Here is a 9,755-nt window from a genome sequence, read left to right as displayed (position 1 = left end):
CACCTGGTTTTTCCTGTGCCTCGAGCCAAGCCCAGAGGCTTTCTGGTGCGCCCCACTGCTATGGTTGGCAGAGCTGCCGGGGCTGCTTTTGCCGGCCTGTGTGGGCTCTGGATGCTCTGGATCTCTTCTACTTCGCCGCTGCCACTTCAATTTCCTATACACCTCACTTTTTAGTAAAAGTGTATATTTTGCTGTGTTTTTTTGGTCTTTTTCCCCCCTAGGCTGCTTTGGTGTGGTACCTACACTGCCATCTTATCTGGAAGTCAATTTTGGTATTTTTATTGACAATTTAATACATGTATGTAATGTATTTTGAACATAATCCCCTCCCATTACTTCTCTTGTTCTCCTGCTCCTTTCACTGAAGCCCTTCTTCCAAACTCTCCCTTTTTATAGTTTGATGTACTTTTTCCTTCTTATATATGACCCACTGAATTCGATTAGGGTTTTTCCACATAAGCAAAATGAGAGATTATTTCTAGAGTGCCACACATCAGGAGTGATACAACAGAAGAAAATGGCTTCTGTTCCCTAGCAACCACTAACTGTCAGTAACTCTTCAGGGATGAATGGAGGCCTCATATCATCTACCATTCATTATGGAATGATGATGGCCCAATATTGTGCAGATTACAAAGTTTCTGTAAGATCATGAAAGCAATGGCTACCTCATATCCACAAGATAGAATTTCACAGCACTCCTCCCCATTTTTGGGCTTTTACATTCTCTTTGCCCCCTCTTTAGCAGTATCCCTGGTGCCTTGGAGGGGTGATATCTATAGATATCTTATTTAGCACTGAACAGTCCTCACCCACTTATTCTTAGCATATTGAGAATTTTGAGTCACCACAGTAGTTTCTACCAATTGTAAAAAGAAGCTTCTTTGATAAAAAGTATGCACAACACTAATCTATGGGCTTAAGAATTAATATTTAGAGAGTAACATTATGAGAACAACATATCCATGTAGCCAAATGACAGTAATTGCTTCATGTCACCAACTTCCCCAGTCCTAGGCTTTTGACTAGGTTTTCAGTACCAGGTAGGAATTCCCTCCTATGAACTAGGCCTCAAATCTGATCAGAGAGTAGTTGTTTATTCCCATAACACTCATGCCACTATTATACCAGTGGACATATCTTTCTTGACTATGAACTGCTCTCTTAACATGTACAAGACATACACACACACAAGTAAATTATGTAAGGATACCATACAAAATAGTAAATATTTTTATTTCATATGAAACAGTTACAACAGGTAATATTTATTAAAAAATTATTATCAACGACTATGAATAATATAACAGACTACTAAGCTACAATACTATCAATATTATAAACAGACATTATTTATAATTATTTCCTGTAGTTCTCAGAGAAAAAAGTGAAGAAATTGAGGCTGACTGGAGGAATACCTTACTGTAATTCACAGTTAGTAAATGGTCATGTTAGTGTCAGGGATTGAGAAAAAGTTTGTGAAGAATATATTACTAAAGAGTATATCTTTTATTTAGTTTTAACTTGTTATTATTTTTAAAAGAATTTTTAAATTATTACTTATTTTATTTAAGAGAGATAGAGAGAAAAAGAGAAAATGGGTGCACCGGGGCCTCTAGCCACTGAAAACTCCAGACACAAATGCCACCTTGTGAATCTGGCTTACATGGGTACTAGGAATCAAACCTGGGTCCTCTGGCTTTGTAGACATATGCCTTAATTGCTAAGCCATCTCTCCAGATCTTGTTATTAGAAGACTTTCTTGGCCTGCATTACAATTAGGCTAATGGGCCCATGTAGTGAATGCTATTTCTATGTATTGTAATTCTGTCAGCCTAAAATAAGTTTTCTTTTCAATTCAGGTATATTATATTACTACATATGTGACAAACATGTGTAATTGATAGAACCATCTGTTTGAATATTTGAAGTGAGTTCTTAGAAATCCTGATTTTAAGATACATTGATGATAGAATAGATCATTTTAAAGTAAAGTAAATGTTAAAGTATATTACATGTTAAGTATATTACACTTTTATGCTTTGGAATATGACATGTTTATAGAGCTATGAGTTCAGGACAATTGATGAAATTGGTTTGATGAAGATGATTAGAAAGCTAAAGATGATCTTAAGAGTGAATTCAGACTATTTTTATTCAAGACATAATGAATAATTTTGTAGTGCAAACTTTATATATATACGTATGTATAATGCTATGGCTAATTTATTATATCTGCCCAAATTTCTCTTATAGTGATTAAAAATAATTTACTCTTAAACATGAAAGTAATTGTATGTAAAAATAGAATTGTATACTAATACTATAAACAGAGAAATGGGTTATAACTACTTAAGGTTTGTTTAAACTAATTTAACAAAGATTTCAATTGTCGATGAATAAATCAAGTCAGTTTTCTAGACTTTATGATATGCCACTCAGTTTACGCAAGAATGTACTAATTGTATGTAGCTCATAAAGGAGTTTAGGTAAGAAGAAAGAAAGGAAGACATATAAGTTTTTCCTTGTGTTCCTATTCAGTGTTGAAACTTATTTCTGAATACTTTCCATACTTCTGGGATAAAGTGGATAAAACTTCAAAATTCTAAGGTTAATGAAATTCAAACAATAAAAATTCCTTCACAGAAGACACAAAAATAGTTTTAAATAAAAACATTAGCAAGATTCACCTTAGCAAGGTGATGGGTGTGTTTATTGAATTAATAGAGCTTCTATCATTCAATTTAATCTAACAATCAATGAAACTTTTTTCACCCATATTATTTTATACTTCAGAAATTAAATGATTTGTCCTGGGCTCCTGCATAAATACTGAGTAAATGATATTCAGGTTGTTTAAGCTGAATTGGAGCTATAAATAGTGTAATTTACTTGTTCTGTGCTGGCCATTAGAAATTTTAAGCCTGTGAAGTATAAGTTAAACCCTTATGAAGCTATGTGTTACTAGGCCTTGTGGTGGTTTGAATGTGAAATGTCCCTCACAGCTTCATGTGTTTGTGGTTAAACCTTGCCTAATTCATAGCTGGTTGCAAATTTAGATTTAATGCAATTCCAATTAAAATCCCAACAGTGTTCTTCACAGAGATAGAAAAAATGATCTCAAATTTCATATGGAAATCCTCAGCAAGAATCAATCATGTGGGGGTCAGTCTATCAGGGTGTGAAGACCAGATAAGGAGACTAGACCAGTCAAAATCCATAAAAAGTTCAAAAAATGTAGTAATGGAGTATGAGATACATTTGAGACCCTGAAAACAATAAATGACCAATATCTGTCCAAGCAACTCATGGTCTAACCTACTTAGCAGCAAATAACCTGTTGTGATGCTCACACAAGTGCAACAGTGGTGCAGAGCCATGGTGGGGAACCAACTGCTCTTGATTTGGATAACTGATCCCCTCAGTGGAACAGGACCCATAACTGGAGCTGGGAAACAAGTCAGAACCATATCCAAACATGAGCCCACTCTCCATTATCAAGCTACCAACAATCTTGGCTAAAAGAGGACCTACACCTATTAAATTCTCTATAAAAAAGTAAGAGTTATCTCATTTGTCTGGTGCTAACTTACTTTCCATTGGAGAATCTGCTTCTCTTTTTCAGAATGATGTAGATCCTAAGGAGAGAGCCACCCCATCATACTTCCAAAGGGCCATCACTGAAACTAAGAACAATTGGTGAAACAAGCAAGGGTGCTGCTTTCTTTGTGAAGCAGGTACCAGCACAAGGGTGAAGGAGATCAACACAGAGAAAAATCAACTCCTACCAAATCAGAGATCCAGAGACCCAGAGGCCCCCAACATCTCATCACTGAAGCAGACCAAAAATGAACCCAACATGGCTCAGGGAAATTTTGTGGAAGAGGGGGAAGAAGGAATGTCAGAGCCACATGTTGGGTCATGACATGCAGAGACATTTCTCCTACCCATAACTGGGCTAACTCCAGAATGTATGAACCATATACCTCAATAATGAGGGACCAGGGGGAGGGGTTAGGACATGGATGAGCCTAACAATGGTACCAAATTGACTGTATTCACTTAGTACAAAACTAATTAAAAAAAAAAAAAAAAGAGGAGAGGGGCTAAGATGGAGAGTGGATTGGAGGGGGAAAGTAGGGGGAGGTATGGTATTATCATGGTTTATTGCCTATAATTATGGAAGCTGTCAATAATTTTTTTAATTTGTAAATAAAATAAATGCCTTCTTTTTTTAAATTTTTTATTTATTTATTTGAGAGCGACAGACACGGAGAGAAAGACAGATAGAGGGAGAGAAAGAGAATGGGCGCGCCAGGGCTTCTAGCCTCTGCAAACTAACTCCAGACGCGAGCGCCCCCTTGTGCATCTGGCTAACGTGGACCTGGGGAACCGAGCTCGAACCGGGGTCCTTAGGCTTCCCAGGCAAGCGCTTAACCTCTAAGCCATCTCTCCAGCCCAAATGCCTTCTTTTGCAAAAAAAGAAAGAAAAAGAAAATTACATTTGGTATATTTTCACATTCATGACTCCTTTAACATCTTAGTGTGTTTTCAACTATTGTTATAATTAAACATATTGAAGAATCAATAAATTCTGTCTAATATAAAAATAAAATAAAATAAAATGATTTTAGTGACCTTTTTGTCCCAGTAACAAGAAGTACATAATTTTGTTTTATTTTTATTATTTTTGAAATTTTTATTTGCAAGAGGAGAGAGAGAAAATTTGGATACCAGAGACTCCTGGCACTAGAAACAAGCTCCAAATGCATGCACCACGTTGTGGCTTCACTTGGGTCCTAGGGAATCAAACCATGGGTCATCAGGTTTGTAAATAAACACATTTAACTGCTGAGCCAGGTCTATATCCCTTGTTTTATTTTTTAAAGTGTCTAGAATTTCTAATACTTACCTCTAAACTGCATAATAATTCAGAAGAATTCAACAAAATTTTATTTGGGTACTTACTACTGAATTTTGATAGTTTTTCTTTAGAAAATGCGCTCAATAATTGAAATATGGTCATTTCCTTATTTCATTTGCTTCAGTACCTTCATCTTTCTGTCTTTTACCTTCCATCACTTTTACCTTGTTCATGACTTTTAAGTAACCAATTTTTAAAATCTTTTAAAAAATATTTTTATTTGCCTTTGATTTAGTAGAGTGCAGACTGTAACCTCTGAGAGTTGCAGTATTAATACTTTCTCTGCAATTAAAATGTTTTACCATTCAGTGCTTTGCTTCTTCATGACTTATTAACCCATGTTCTTTGGCACTAAATAAGCCTCTTGGGTTTGATACAAGCTGTAATTTAGAGAGAACAAGAGAAAATGTGGAACAAAAGTATAAGAACTGTGAAAGGCCATGGCTATTTTGCTTAAATAATTACAGTGAAATACTTCTAATTGGAAAGGACAGTCCAGTGTCACAAATGCGAGCCTTTTCAGAAGTACCTGCCATACCTGTGGTCATAGCTTCTGAAGCTTTTGATTACTTAGTATGTTCTGAATGTTCTGTATCTTTCAGTTTATCATAGAGACAGGGAATATGCAGTGTTTCATTTGAAAATACATACTTTAAGGAACACTGGATTTCCCAAGGACTCTTCATTTGCTTATGGTTTTTATTTAATCAGGGCTTAACAAAATTAATTTGTCACCAATTTAGTATTTATGCTTTCAGATTCCATACCAGTTAGATGGCATTCTGTAGCTGTAAAGAGTTGGTTCTTTGCAAAGGTAAAGAAGATTTGCAAGCCTTTAACCAAACTAATGAAAAGTAAAAGACAAAACCTAAATTAATAAAACTAGCGTTTATAAGGGGGGCATTTAAACAGATTTCAATGTAATACAGCAAATCATTAGGGTATACCATAAAAACTCCTATTTCACTAATTTGGAAAATGTGAAAGAAATGCATGAATTTCTAGACCTACCAAAATTAAATCAAGATAAGATAAATAATTTAAACATTTCCATAACAAGCAGTGAGCTTGAAGCAAGAAAAAAAACTCTTGTCTTAAAATTTTTTAATTTGTTGATTATCTGTACCCCACATTATGCTTTCTTTCTCCTTTAGTCCCACTGAACTCATTATTCTCATGTTACTAGTGTCTATCCCATGGAAGAGAATGACTCCCTCTCCCTGGCAACCTTTAGCTGTCATTAGCTCTTTAGGGAGGGGAGTAGCCTCCCAAGTGCCTCCTCTATGTATGACTAAATGTTGAGGTCTTGCTTGTATAGGGAAACACATCTGGTATGGGTTCACGAATGCAATGGACTTGTTATGTCTGACAACCACAGCATTCTTCCCCATTCTCTAGCTCTTACATTCTTTCTGTTCCAGCGTCTGTGATATTCACTGAGCCCTGGAGGAGCTGATGTGTATCTTTCATGTGTGGTGGAGCACTCATCAGTCACTTATTTTCAGCACTTGACCAGTCATGGCTCTCTGTGTTGGCCACCTCCCATTGCCAAAAATGGTGTTTTTCTGACAAGTGCTGAGAGTAGAACTGATATTTGGATTATATAAAGATAAATATTTAGGAGTCAGTTTGACAACACACCCATTTATCAATGTAGTAATTTTTTTTTCCCCCCTAGGGTCAACATACACCTTTGCCATGGGTGTTTGATATGGTTTTTAATACCAGGGATGTATTTCTTCCTATGGAGTGAACCTAAAATCCAGTAACAGAACTCTTGGTTATCCCCGTAACCTTCATGTCATCATTGCAGTGGAGAATAAGTGTTGTAATATACAGGCCTCTAAGATGGGTGATAATGTAGATAACTTTTATCTCCAGCAGCCTGCAAGCACCTTTAGCCCTGTGAGATCTAGCCATCAGGAAGGAAGCTCATGTCAGACTCCAACCTGATATATATGGCTTAAACCTGATCATTAGGTGTGGCATCTTAGCCAGTAGGAACTTAGCTGGTAAACAGCCACAAGCCATGAATATAGTATGTATTATTTGGGGAGCCTCAAAGGCCAAAACTCACTGGGAAGTGTCTGATGCCTGGCACTGATATTATTGTTTAATAGAGAATGGCTCAGAGCAGTGGTACCCTTTGTGTGACGTACCTCCATTCGTTCCATTTTAAAAATGTTTTATTTGTTTATATATTTACTTATTTATTTATGAGAAATAGAGAGAGTGGGGGAGAGAATGGACATACCAGGGCCTCTATCAATTGCAAATGAATTCCAGACACATGTGCAACCTTTTGCATCTGGCTTACATGGGTACTGGGGAATTGAACCTGGGTCCTTAGGCTTCAGAGGCAAGCATTTTAACTGCTAAGCCATCTCTCCAGCCTTAATTCTATTTTATAATGTATGTATTTTTATTGATTTCTTCACATTAGGTTTTATTATGACTTTTTCATCTCTTTTCATTTTGTTTAACCCTCGCCCCACCTCATCTTCTCACCAATTCTCTATCACCTTTCCTCATTAACCCTTCCATCTCCATTGTCCTCCCTGTGCACTGATTTCATGTCAGTTGTGTTCTAATTCTTTTCTCCATTTATGACCTTTTTACCACCCATTTATCCTTTTTCTAATTTTCTGGTCCCTTGAGACACTCCAAGTTGTACCCAAAGGTCTTAGATTTGAAGCTAGAATCATATGAGAAAGAACATGCAGCATTTGCCTTTTTCAGTCTGAAGTACCTCTCTCAAGGTAATTTTTTCCAGTTCTATCTATTTGCCTGAAAATTTCATAATTTTTTTTTTTTCCACAGTGGAACAAAATTCTGCTGTGTCTATACTCCACATTTTTCTCATTCATTCATACATCAATAGACTTCTAGGCAGATTCCATCTCCTGTAGCTGTGTTAGCAACAGAGCAAAAATGAACATAAATATATCTCTGTAGTATATTATAGAATTCTCTTGTCCAGGAGTGGTATAGCTGGATCATATGATAGTTCTATTTTTAGCTGTTTGTGCCTAATTGAGATTTCTGAGGCATCCAGCCACAAGGACTGACAGCAACCAGGTTTTCTGACTCTTTAGCCTATAGACGGACTGTCCAGCCCATATCCTGTAAGCACATCTAGGAAACCCTATTTATAATAATGTTCATTATACCGGTTCTGCTCCTTTAGATGGACCCTGACAAGCATAGATTTTAATATACATTGTTTATTATATTGAGATATATTCCCTCCATTCCTAGTTTCTGCTGTGCTTGTTCTTTTGAAGGGATATTTGATTTTGTTGAAGGCCTTCTCTGCATCTATTGAGATAATCATGTAGTTTCTGTCCTTGAGCTTCTTTATGTGATTTATTACAATTATTGGTGTATGTGTGTTGAACCATCCCGACATCTGTGGAATAAATCCATCTTGATTGCGCTAAATATTCTTTTGGTTATGTTCTTGAGTTTGTCTGAAAGTATTTTATTGAAGAATTTTGCATCTATGTTATTCAGGGTTATTGGTTTTCTTTTGATTTGTTTGATCTCTATCTGGTTTTGCTATTAGTATAATGTGGTTTTGTAGGAGTTTGTAAGCATTCCTTTTCTATTCCATGGGATGTTTTGAGAATCACTTCATTAAAGGTCTGATAGAATTCTGCAGCGAGTCCCTCTGAATCTGGACGTTTTTTGGCTAGAAGATGTTTTATTAGGGCTTCAGTCTTGCTGCTTGTTGTAGATCTGTTTAAATTATTTACCTCATCTCAGTTTAACTTTGATAGGTAAGATTGCATCTAGAAATTAGCCTATTCCATTTTGAATTTCAAATTTCGTAGAATATAGTTTTTAGTGTATAACCTTATAATTATGTCAGTTTCATCAATGTCTATAGTAATGTCTCCTTTTTCATCCTAATATCATGGACTAGGGTCTTCTCTCTCCTCTGATTAATTTGGCTAAGGGTTTGGCAATCTTGTCTCCTCTTTCTTAAAGCTTTTTTTTTATTATTTGAAAGAGGGAGAGAGAGAGAGAAAGAGAGAAAGAGAATGGGTATGCTAGGACCGGACCTCCAGCCACTGCAAACAAACTGAAGATGCAAGAGCTCCTTATGCATCGGGCTTACATGGGTTCTTGAGAGTTGAACTTAGGTCCTTTGGATTTGCAGGCAAATGCCTTAACCACTGAGCCATCTCTCAAAACCCTTGTCTCCTCTTTCAAAGAACCAGCCCATTGTTTTATTGACTCTTTTTATTATTTTTAAAATTTCTGTTTAATTAATTTCTGCCATGAACTTAATTATTTCTTTTCATCTAGTCCTTTCAGGATTCATTTGGTGTGCTTTCAAAGGCATTCAGGTGCTTCATTAACTTGCTTGAGATCTCTGTGATTTTGTAATGTAGGCACTTCAAGTTATAAGTTTCCCTTTTATGATAGCTTCTATATCCCATAGGCTTGGTATGTTGTTTTTCATTTTCATTCAATTCTAGGAACTTTATGTTCTTCTTGATTTTTCACTATTTAATTATTCAATAGTGTGTTATTATGTTTGTTTTTCAAAGTAGGATTTTTATCTAGCCTAGACTGACCTGGAATTCATTATGTAGTCTTAGGGTGGCCTTGAACTCAGAGTGATCCTCCTACCTCAGTCTTCTGAGTGCTGAGATTAAAGGCGTGTGCCACCATGCCTGGTTTAATAGTGTGTTCTTTAATTTCCCAGAGGTTGCATATTTTCTGGAGTTTTTTGTCATTAATTTCTAGTTTTATTGTATTATTATAGATAAAATATAAGGAACTATTTCAGTTTTTATTAATTTGTTGAAATCTGTTTTATATC

The sequence above is a fragment of the Jaculus jaculus genome, chromosome 6, assembly GCF_020740685.1.
Source record: "Jaculus jaculus isolate mJacJac1 chromosome 6, mJacJac1.mat.Y.cur, whole genome shotgun sequence".
In the NCBI taxonomy this organism is placed as follows: Eukaryota; Metazoa; Chordata; class Mammalia; order Rodentia; family Dipodidae; genus Jaculus; species Jaculus jaculus.
This window is presented reverse-complemented; position numbering follows the sequence as displayed.